The 12,751-nt window shown below is 35.8% G+C and overlaps 1 non-coding gene across 1 annotated transcript; it reads left to right on the forward strand.

The window, feature by feature from the left end:
- Positions 1-6,380: 6,380 nt before the first annotated feature.
- On the forward strand, positions 6,381-6,487 carry LOC113600722 (U6 spliceosomal RNA). Its single transcript, XR_003421837.1, has one exon. It is a non-coding gene; the product is annotated as a U6 spliceosomal RNA (small nuclear RNA).
- Positions 6,488-12,751: the final 6,264 nt, after the last annotated feature.

Below are 12,751 nucleotides of genomic sequence, written 5' to 3' on the forward strand. Positions count from 1 at the left end.
CCCCACATGGGGCTCTGTGCTGGCAGCATGAAACCTACTTGGGATTTTCTCTCCCTCCCTCTCTCTGCCCCTTCCCCACTCATGCTGTCTCTCTCTGTCTCTATCAAAATAAATAATGTCTATTTATTTTTGAGAGAGACAGAGAGACAGCATGGGCAAGGGAGGGGCAGAAAGAGAGGGAGATACAGAATTCGGAGTAGGCTCCAGGCTCCAAGCTGTCAGCACAGAGCCTGACATGTGGTTTGAACTCACAGACCACATGATCATGACCTGAGCCAAAGTCAGATGCCTAACCGACTGAGCCACACAGGCGCCTCTCAAAATAAATAAACTTAAATTTAAAAAAAAAGAATGTGAAACTCAATAGTGGTAACTAAAAGATGGAGATGGAAAGATGTTGTTTTGTTTTGCTTAGAAGACTGTACTAAGATGAGGTACTTGTGAATAGATTTCATGATCAAGAGACATACAATAGGGAGGGAGAGGTTAAAAATACATAAAAAACAGGGATGGTACTTAGGTCAGAAAATAACACTGAAGGAGGAAGTGGTAGCAATAATATGGGGCAAAAAAATGGAGAGTGGGTGCAGATATAGAAACATGAACATGTATGGGTCAGAATAGGGAGTTGAGACATTTCACTCTTAGTTAATCAAATCACCCTTTGTATAGTGAAATAAGAGACTTTCTCAAGGTATAAGTTGTCTTTATACTTAGACTATGGATTTTAATGTTAATATATTTTTATAATTCAGGTTTAACAAACTACGTTTGTTTCTTCTTCGTCTTCAGTATCTACTGATACTGGTAAATGTATATTTAGTAGTATGCTTTATCTTACGGATGTTAATGAAGAAGTTGATCTCCATTATAGAGGTTTGTGCCATGTAACTTTTAACTAGAGAAAGGATGTGATAGATAAATCAAGTTGACTGTTAATGTTTTATTTTACAGGTAATATTATCCTATTCAGATATATGTTGTTAAAACCTCTTATAAAAAACGTTTTAAGTTTACTCATCCATATTCACTGCTTACAACTGTGATGTGAAGAGTGTGTTTGGGGTTGTGCAATGTAGCAGTCTTTTCTATGACCCCAGGGTACCAAGGTCCTTCCCCTGTTCCGCTTTGTCACAAGATTTCTCTCTCTGATGACCACAAGGCAATTTGAGAAGTCAGATCCATGTATAAAGAAGAGCTCTAAGTTGGTGTATTAAGGAGAAGGGATGATAGTTATCCAGCTGCAGGCTAGTGAATGTGTTTCCCTCATTTCCTACATGCAAATGTTAATGAAAGGATTAAGATTTTTCTAAAACTCAAGACATAGATTCTATGTTTTTATACTTTTATATACATGAATGCATTAAAAAGTATTTTTTTAACTACAGAATTACATCATCTGCAAACTTTCTGAGGGAAATTCTTGAAATACATTCTGAGGGAAATTCTTGAAATACCATGTTTCTCAAATTTTAGCTGATAAACAATATTAAGGATCGGGAATATTTTCATCAATTTTTATGCAGTGAAATTCTTCAAAACCACCAGTCTTAATGGAATCATAGAGTAAATTCCTATGGGATTTCTAGATTTATACTTCTCTTTAAGTCGTGTATTATTTTTTAGAAATGTACTGCACTCAACATACTTGAAAATGCATGAGAAGGATGACAAAAGAAGCATAATATATATTTCCATAGTTCATGGATGATATCATTGCAATTTATCTGGAGGAAAGGATCTCTTCCCCTTCTTTCCTCTATAAGGGACTTATACGTTTGTTTGTTTTTTTGACATTGTGCGGGTATCCAGCCACCCAGGAAATTAGTCTCAGTACGTAGAGAACAATAGTAATAACTTGTGATTTTTCAGATGAGGATACAGTGCTTAGACACATGATTGGGAGAAAGAAAATGGAAATTCTCTGCAAGATAACTAGACTGTGGGAAGGGGCTCAGCAAAGGGAAAGGAGAGGCTCTAGCAACCTGACAGGGACCCAAGTCTGAAGAGAAAAAATAGGCAGTGAGAAGTCACCTTCCCTGGGAAATGCTGATGCATTTTTAGGAAGAGTGATGTCTGCCATTGGATTTACAGCTATTTCCAGCTCTCTGTAGTAATTGCATTCTGCTACTCCCTAACCTTTAGAAAGGTCTTCTATGTGAGACTGCCTGGTGTTAAGGTAAATTACAGGAAATGAAAGAACAGTGATGAAATCCAGCAAAAGACAACACTTACATCAGCAGGTTAAAGTGGGAAAGCAAACAATTGTATTGGCTGACTCAGCAATCAATATGGTAGAATCCATTTGTCCCTCACTTAATAGAGTATGTGACCATTGGGGTAGAGGGCAGATATTGAGATGCTACATAAAATCTGTAGAAAATACTAATGCTGCCTGATTTGCCTCTTTGCCAGAGGAATTTGATATGTGATTGAAAGAGGAAAACAGAGAGTTATGGCTTCATTCTTTTGCATATTCCTGATGTCTTCCAATTTTGAAAAGTACCAAAAACCCATGAAAAATGCCTAAATTAATCACTCCTTTGCAAATCACAGTAAAAAAATGAATATACTTACAAAGTACCAAAGGGATAAAAAAGCAGTAAGTGAGAAGATTTGTGGTGTCAGCTTTCAAGAAGAGAAATGCTTTGGAAGGGGTTACAGAAAGTGAATGGCTGAGAAGAATTTGCTTTCTGAGCAAGAACAATGTGTTCCAAGGCTGGGAAAGACATAGGAGAGGCTTGATTTGGAGCCTTTTATGGCTACTGTTAATGCTATTAATCGATGTTTCCTAACAATTTAACTGGTTTCTAAGAAAAATCCAATATGTAACAGTAAACAAAGAGAGAAACTTATTTTCTAGTATAAACATTTAAGTTATTTTGAGGCAGGAAAGACTTTGATGCATCACAACATTCCTGAAAGTTTTCAGTATTGAAAACAGTTCAGTCAAGATTCTGTTCATTCTTTCACTTGATTTTTACTTAATACATTCTATGTGCCAGCCACTGGGTACACGTGACAGATTTCACTCTTGCTGTTACGGGGTTTATTTATATTCTGAAGGAGCAGAAGAACAGTAAGAATGCCTAGTGCTCTATGTTCTAGCTACTATGGCTGAATAAACAATTATGCCAAAACTGAGTGGCTTAAAACAATAGCAAACTTTTATTTTGTGCCTCAACCTGACATCTGCTCAGGACCGAGGTGGTACAGAGCTTATGAGTTGAAATCATCTGAAGGCTAACGTGTCTAATGTTTGAAGCGGGTTGTCAAATGAGCCTTCTCTGGAACTGTTGGCTGGAAAAATTATGTGTAGCTTCTCAGTATGTCCTGGGCTTCCTCAGATCATGGGGTATGGGTTCAACCCCAGAAGTGAGAGAGAGAAAAAGAGAGAGAAAAAACTTCTATATGGCCCTTTTGGACTTAGTCTTGGAGGTCACACAGCATTATCCCTTTCAGCACATTCTGTTCATTGGAAGAGTTAAAATGTCCAGCCATAGTCAGGAATAGGGAAAATAGACACTACCACTTGATGAGAAGTTACAAGGTTCTAAAGAGAATTTATGAATTAAAATATTATTGGAGTCATTTTTGGAAAATACATTCTGCTACATTGTGTTATTTAACTTTTTAGTCTAATAAATAAAAACTTGAATGTTGTATTAATGAAAAAATATTCATTTAAAATCTTTCACTGAACGAGTGTCTCTTTGGAGATATTGCTAGTATTAATATTGCTATTATCATTATTACTAACATTATTGACTTGTGAACTTCCAAATTCCATTGGCCTTTAACTTTTTCTTAGCAAAAGTTGATGTTGTAAAAAGTCTACTGAAAGGGACTACATTAAACTTTTTGGTTTGGGATAGTTTGTAATATTCATTTGAAATCTCATGGTTCCTGAGATCAAGCCCCACATCAGGCTTTGCACTAATAGCATGGAGCCTATTTGGGATTCTCTCTCTCTCCCTCTCTCTCTCTCCTGCCCCTCCCCTACTAGTACTCTCTGTCTCTCCCATAATAAATAAATGAACATTTTTAAAAAAGAAAAGAAAGCCAAAAATAGACTGTCTCCACTATTCCCAAGGAATCCCCATGAGAATTACCATTTTACTTTATCTTATGATAATTTAACATAAATAATTTGTTTATGTAATGTAAATAAGGCGTTATTATAAGTAAACATTCTATGCCACATAACATTGTTCAAAGATGTTAATGTGTTATGTTCTATGGTAGAAATTGTTTCTCCTTAAAAAAATATTGAAGATAGTGCCAGGTGAAGGACACAATGAAAAAAATAATTGTAGAAAAATATCAAAAAAAGGTATTATAAAAATGCAAGGAATAGGTCACCTTTGTCCAGATTAAAGGTAAGAGTATATTAAAGCGGAAAGGGTCATTGATGAAATGATTACACTAGTCAAAATGACATCATCATTTTTTTAAAGGTTAGTAAGCAAAGTACTATGTCTGCTCTTTGAAAATGTCAAAAAAAATGCTACTTTTCCAAAGTGTGAAGTTATGTTAATTTAAACACTACAAGCACAAGTGATACAAAGGAAACTAGGTTAATACACACTATTAGTCAGAAATTATATATTCCTACAATGTTAGCGAAATGTCAGAGAAAGTTTGATGAAGATGAAAAATCAGTATTTTTTATTCTTAGATACATTAACCATAACCTAAGGACACTAAAGGAGAAAGAATAATAAAAGACTTAGAAATTCAAGTAAGGAGAAAAGAAAATCTTCCTTAAACTGAAATAATAGAACTAAATGAACACTTAATTCTACAGAACATAACCTGATATACTGGATTAAGAATAGTCAACTAGGGTACTACTAATTAGATATCACTTACCTATTTCCTGTCACTTCCATTTCTTCCTTGTAACAATAATGTTTGTCGTTATTGGCAGGGCTGTTGTGAATACATATTAGATTGTTCCCAGTACTTTTACATTAATATTGAGGCCGTTTCCAACCCTTGTAGATATCCTTATGCTTAATCTTTTATATATGTGCTAATTTTTAGTAATATCAATTCTTAAAGGTAGAATTGGCACATCAATGGATATGTCTGTTTTTAATTTTAAAAGATATTCAACACATAGTTTATATTCTATGATATTATCAGATAGCTGTTCATGTTCTAATAAAATCAGTCAAGATAACTCCGTATTTCCAAATTTTTATGTTGTACACCAAAAAATGTGGATTTGTTTAATATCCCTGAATCCCTGATAACTGGAAGAGACCTAGTATATTCATACTTCAGCTCAGTAAGAGGATGACACCAAGCAGAGGGGAATTAGGCAACCAAGAGATTAAAAGTGTTGATGAAACCCATATGCATTGAGTGCATGTTCTTTTTACATGACATAACTCTTTAAAATTTGAAAAGGCCTCTGTGAAAATGATATAAATAATTTATTATACAGTATAGTTCAATATATAGTACTTGATTCTCATTTCTCAGGCAATTTGAATAAATGCATGAACTACCATCAAGCAGAGATCTGAAGTGATTTTTAGCATCCAAAATGTATCATAGGTTGGGGCACCTGGGTGGCTTAGTCGGTTGAGTGTCAGACCGGCTCAAGTCATGATCTCCTGGTTCATGAGTTTGAGCCCCATGTGGGGCTTTCTGCTGTCAGCCTGTCAGCGCAGAACCCTCTTTGGGTCCTCTGTCCCCCCCCCCTCTCTGCCCCTCTCCCACTTGCACTCTCCCAAAAATAAATAAATATTAAAAAAATACATCATAGACTTCTGGTTTCCAGTCTGGCAGGTAAATAGTTTAGAAATCATCACTCTTCCTCACAAGAAGAAAAAAGTTGAACAAATTGAAAAGCAATGATTCTTAGATCCACCAAAGAACTGTTTTCACAGGGAAAACTGTTGCTCTGAAAAACAGAGATAGGCCAATACAGAAAGTTTATTCACCAGAACTAAACTTAGTTAGATTTTGCCGAAGAACAAAAGAAGAAATATATCATTGGATGAATTGTTCTTTTTTCTATTTTTCTAAAGGAAAACCAAATAAGCAAACAAGTACACAACTACTACTCTCTAGAGACAGGGCCAGGTAGAAGGGAGGTTTGGAAAAGAAAAAAAGAAAGCATTGGGTACCCAGAAGCTTCTTCACAATTTTCCATGTCACTGGCTGTGGGAGGGTCCTGGAAACATGACAGAATTTATTGTAGCTAAAATAGATGTTGTTAAAGAAAAATCCATGCCCAGGTGTCGGATTGTCCAATATTTGCCACATCAAATTTTTTCAATTTCTTACAACTGACAGGGTGCCTTTTGCTCCAAACTTACATTTTTGCCTGAAACATAAGATTAGTGATTTTAAAAGTAAACGCTCTACTGCTCGCTTCAGCAGCACCTATACTAAAATCTGAACCATACAGAGAAGATTAGCATGGGCCCTGCAGAAGGATGGTGGACAAATTTGTAAAAGTAAACTTTATATTGTTCTTTCCTTTTAGTTTCCATTTGAAGTATCAGTTTCGATATTAGCTAATACATTTTGGCTCTCAGATGACTATCGTAGGTGGACATACATGGATGAGGTTTACTCGGTTTAAAAAAATAAAAATACAACCTCGGATGAGGTTGACACACAGGAAATTGCAAAGCATTCTCCATGAAATCAGTGTTTATAAAGTATTCAGGGACATTCTCTAAATGGTTTCTTACACCTGTGGCTATAACATCTTCTGGTCAGTGAAAAGTAAACCATGAAAGAGGGAAAGATAAAACAAGGCAGTTTCCTTTGGTGGCAGCTGCTATTCTATGCCCAGGATGTGTCATCTTTACTGACACTTAAAAAGCATATATAAAAACACTTAATGTGTTTGGGTGACTGTTGATGACAGATTGTCACCAAGTCTATCTTCTGGGTAATTTCTCCTCCAAGTTCATCTTAAAAGACAGATGCTTCAGGTATTTTGGGACTTACAAATTTAATGGGTTACTATTTTTCTGTTGCAACTGGTGTTTCTAGAATGATAGTGTGAGTGTTCAGAATAGCTAATGTGATGGAAATCTCTGAAATTGTAATTATGCGCTTTGATTCTGTTTATAAGAAATGAATTTGGTGGCATCAGTTTCTTAAAATAGACAAAATGTCACAGGACTGTAGTGCACACTTGTCTAGAAATACAGATAGTAAGAGTCAGAGTTGGGATAACCTCATGATTTGGTACTGATGGGAAATTAACAATTTTTCCTTATGTTTACCTTACCCATATGTAATTAATTTTGAAGCCACAGGGAATAATGATACAGAAGATTTAGGAACACAGGTATTTCTTAAAATGAGCCCTTACAGTAATTGGCATCATATTTTGTCACTTTGGATCCTGTTAGTTTGAACATATCTTATTTCTTAGCTATCATGTTTTATTTGAATTTCCAGTCTTTTCACATGTAGTTTGTCCTTCCAACACCCTATCTCCACCCATGTGACAAAGACTTAATCATCCTCCAGTCACTGTTTGGATATCACTACCACTTATCCCAGAAATATTTTCTCTCTGCCAATCTGGGTTTAGATATCCTTCCTTTGGTGGCTTTGTCTGTCTCTTGAGATGTGTTCAAAGTTATCTCCATTACCATTGTAGTCTTACCACACTGTATAAAATATTTATTACTTTTATTATTTAAAAGGCATGAAAAGGGGTGCCTGGGTGGCTCAGTCGGTAGAGCGTCCGACTTCGGCTCAGGTCATGATCCCACAGTCTGTGAGTTTGAGCCCCGCATCGGGCTTTGTGCCGACAGCTCAGAGCCTGAAGCCTGCTTCAGATTCTGTGTCTCCCTCTCTCTCTGCCCCTCCCCTGCTCATGCTTTCTCTCTGTCTCAAAAATAAATAAGAACATTTTAAAAAAATGAAAGGTATGAAAAAATGATTTTTTATTGAGCATTAAAGATTTACTTCCTATGTGTGTTATTACTAATTTTTTCTATATTAGTTTGGAACTACTTGTATTAGTTTTCTATAGCTGCCATTAATAAATTACCACTATATTAATGGCTGAAAACAATGCAAATGTATTACAGCTCTGTGGGTCAGGTCTCATCGGTCTAAATTCAATGTGTTGGGAAGCTGTGTTCCTTTCAGGAGATTCTGGGGAAGAATCTGTTTCCTTGTCTTTCCAACTTTTAGAAGCTTCCTTACCTCCAACTTGAATGCCTGCAAGGTTGAAGCTGTCTGTGATTTTCTTCCATAGCCACATCTCCCCATAATCCTCACCTGACTACTTTTACTTTTAAGGACCTTTGTGATTACTTTGGGCCTATTTGGATAATCCAGGAGAATCTCATCTGAAGGTCAGATCATTAGCAACCTTAAATCTGTGTGCAAACTTCATTTTCCTTCAGCATTGCAATCTAACATACTCAGAGGTTCCAGGGATTAGGAAATGGACATGTTTAGGTGGACCATTATTCTGGCTATCACACTGGTTTAATTTGCTTCCTTCATTTTGTTTGACTTTATATATGTTCTGCCAAATGACATGTCTGTCCAAATGTTTGTCCCAATGAGATATTCTATTGATATAGGATGAATTGCATACAGTTCATTCTATATAAATCTATAAATCCAATTACAAGACAGTTAATCCTAGGTACATCACCATGGTAAGATTTCCAATGTCAATTTATTGGGCCCACCAAATTTAGAATCATATTTTTAAATAAATCAGAAGCACTTACATTCATTCCAACAGAAGTGGTTTTCTAATTTCATTATAAATATGAGAGAAATGTTAAGAACAATATTAAATGGAGTTTTTATTTCCAACTAATAGAAATCCAATGTATGTAGCCTTCAATGCATTGAAGGATATTGTATTAAATAGAAACAGTGGTTAGTGACACTGTAGCTGAAATTTGAGGGAGAGCTAATCTTCAGAACAACTGGAACCAGGAACTTGAACAAGGACAAGACTGAGCTTCTCTCCTTTTCTTCCTCTCTGCATTTCTCTTTGAAGCTACTTCATTGTTTTCACTCACTCAGACTTTCTTCTCATAATACAAAATGAGTCCTCTGATGGCTTTTGAATTGCTCATCTCATAAATTTAATTGCTGGAAAAAACTTTACCATATACTCTTGGACCAGGCCAAGACTAATAATCCTAAATAAGAAACTGAACTCATCTGGTTTAGCTATCCTCCTGTGGACCAATCAACTGAAGGCAGGAGTGTGTATCAATGTCACATTTTATTAAAAATATACTATCCTTGTGGAAAGGGTAGCAATATTTCATAGAAAATACCAACTGAAAAAACAACCCCACCAGTAACCAAAACAAAACATAATTGGTAGCCAATATAATATGTTCAATAAATATTAGGGGCACCTGGGTGTCTCGGTCGGTTGGGTGTCTGACTTTGACTCAGGTCACGATCCCATGGTTCATGAGTTGGAGTCCCACATCAGGCTCTGTGCTGACAGCTCAGAGCCTGGAACCAACTTCAGATTCTGTGTCTTCCTCTGTCACTCTGCCCCTCCCCTCCTCGTACTCTCTCAAAAATAAACAAACAAATATAAATAAATAAACAAACAAACATTAGCTACCTGAAATGAACAAATAAATGATTCATATGTTTTTGCCTTAAAGATATAAATTCTAGATTGTACCCTGATATCATCAATAGCTTATCACCATCTGCTACAATTTTTCCTTACAGGCTTTATTTACAATGAGAATTAAAAGTTCATGTTGATGGATAGATATAAGGTGCATAATAATCCGTATTCACCAGTGCAATATTTTGTTAGATTCAAAGATTTCTAATTACTAAGAAAATTAGGTATGTGGGAAATGTTTTCTGCAGCCATCATTTAAACCAAAAGTAGTTTTTTATTCCCTTTCAAATTAATGTTAAGTTAAAAACAGAATACCTCATTCTTTGAGTACTCTTTTTAATCAAATGTTTATGCATTCAGTTTGCCTGGCTCCAGAGTATGTGAAAATTATAGTAGTTCCTTGTGTGTTTTTTAAATAGCTTTATTGAGGTAAAATTGAAATACAAGAAAATAGCACATATTTAACGTATACAATTTGATGGATCTTAGCATACACACTTACCTATGAAACTATCAGCACAATCAAGGTAATAAGCATATCAGTCACATCTAGACATTTCCTCCTGCTCTCCCCTTTTTTCAGCAAGAACACTTAACTTGAGATCGACTCTATTAACATATTTTTCAATGTATAATATAGTATTGCTAACTAATACAGTATCTTTAACATAAGATAATATAGTATTGTTACAATATAGCATTGTTAACAATAGTATTAACAACAATATTGTCAACTATAAATCTGTACAGCAGATATCTAGAATTTATTCACATTGCATAACTGAAACTTTACATCCATTGAATAACACCTCTCCATTTTGCTGTTCCCCAGGCTCCTGACAACCACTATGCTACTCTCACTTAAGTTTGACAATTTAATTTTTTTTTATTTGAGAGAGAAAGAAAGAGAGAGAGAGAGAGAAAGAGAGAGAGAGAGAGAGAGAGAGAAAGAATCTTAAGCAGGCTCCACACTCAGCACAGAGCCCATTGGAGGGCTCGATCCCATGACTCTGGGATCATGACCTGAGCTGAAGTCAAGAGTCGGTCACTCAACTGACTGAGCCACCCAGATGTCCCAAGTTTGACTTTTTAGATACTCCATAAAAGTGAGATCATGCACTATTTGTACTTCTGTGACTGGCTTACTTCAATTAGCTTAATGTCTTTCAGGTTCATCCACATCATCATCTATGGCAGGACTTCCTTCTTTTTAATGCTGAATATATTACATTTTATGTACATGCCACATTTTCTTAAGTCATTCATCTGTTGATGGACAGACATTTAGGTCGTTTCCATATCTTGGCTTCTGTGAGTAAAGAAGGCTGCAATGAACAAGGAATACTGATATCTCTTCAGGATCCTGATTTCAATTATTTTGGATATATTTACCTGCCAGTGGGATTACTGGATCAAAGGGTAGTTCTATTTTTAATTTTTTGATGAATTCTTTTTTGATGAACACAGTTTTCTATTGCATCTTCACTATTTTACACTCCCACCAGTATTACATTAAATCTTTAATCCATTTTGAGTCTATTTTGGCATATTGTATAAGATGGGGGTCCAGTTTCATTTTTTTTTCTTGTGAACATCCAGTTTTTCCAATACTATTAGTTGAAGACAATGTCTTTTCCTTATTGTGTATTCCTAGCACCCTTGTCAAAGATCAGTTGACTGTTTTTGTATGGATTTATGTCTGGGCTTTCTGGAAAGTAGCTTAGCTATTGTTGTTTAGGTGATATAACATAAATGGGGAGTAATTTTGTAACTCCTGGCTCGCTCCTATCTTTCAACAAAGAGATTTGTTGATAAAGGCAAATGGCAATGTAAAAATAAAGAGTTCTCGTTTATATAGTGATTTTATCTTACAAAGCCATTTCAGGGTATCTTAATGTTTACTTATTTCTGAGAGAGAGAGAGAGAGAGAGAGAGAGAGAGAGAGCACGCGCACAAGCAGCAGAGTGGCAGAGAGAGAGGGAGACACAGAATGTGAAGCAGGCTCCAGGCTCTGAGCTGTCAGCACAGAGCCTGACACAGGGCTCGAACTCACAAACTGTGAGATCATGACCTGAGCCAAAGTTAGACATTTAACCCACTGAGCCACCCAGGCGCCCCTAGGTAGTGACAACTACTGACTACAATCCGCACTTAAAAATAAGAAAACTGTGGCTCAGAGACTAGCTAATTTTCCAGAATCATGGATTCATTAAGGATCATTCTAGGTCTCATTGTTAATACTATAGACTCACTTTTTGTTTGTTTGTTTTTAGTCTTTTGCTTTTGAGAGACAGAGAGAGCACAAGCGGGGGAGAAACAGAGAGAGGGAGACACAGAATCCAAAGCAGGCTCCAGGTTCTGAGCTGTCAGCACAGAGCCTGACACAGGGCTACAACCCACAAACTGCGAGATCATGACCTGAGCTGAAGTCAGATGCTTAACCTACTGTGCCACCCAGACACCCCTACTATAGACTCTTTAGTGAGATTTTTTTCTTCTTTTTATATTACTTGCTTGTAAATGTCATATATAAGTAAGTTTCACACGTGTTCATTTTTTTATTTATTGGCAAAAAATGTGTCTGTATGCTATAATTCCTCAATTCTCAATGTTACAAGAATAAATCAACTGATACAGGGAGAAAATGTGTATTTTAGGAGATATTTTTTATTCTCCAGATTATTTTTATTCTCCATACAAGTAGGATGGTGGGAAAGAACAAATAAATAGGAATTGAGAAATAGAAAATGGCCTTAACTACAACCTCAACTTGCTTCTTAATAGTATTCAACTATTTATAAGTAGTTACTCCTAAAATTAATATTGATAAATGCAATAATGTTTTAGTTACATTTTCACTGCTGGGTTTCATGAAAGATGAAGCATGAGAGTCTTTACTGATTATTAAGTTAAACTTAGCAGTTATCCTTGACTTCTGTATATAAGAAAATATACCTTTATCAGTGGTAATAAAGAATCACTCAATATTCTCACCACCTCAAGGGTCCAAAACCAAATATGTGGGGATTTTTTAGATGGTATTCAAACAGACTATGAGAAATAGTACCATTTGATAGTGCTTGAATGGAACCCTGAGTTAAATCACTTACCGATGTGCCCTTGTTTGTGGGAGGTAACAGT

This window comes from Acinonyx jubatus, chromosome F2, assembly GCF_027475565.1.
Source record: "Acinonyx jubatus isolate Ajub_Pintada_27869175 chromosome F2, VMU_Ajub_asm_v1.0, whole genome shotgun sequence".
In the NCBI taxonomy this organism is placed as follows: Eukaryota; Metazoa; Chordata; class Mammalia; order Carnivora; family Felidae; genus Acinonyx; species Acinonyx jubatus.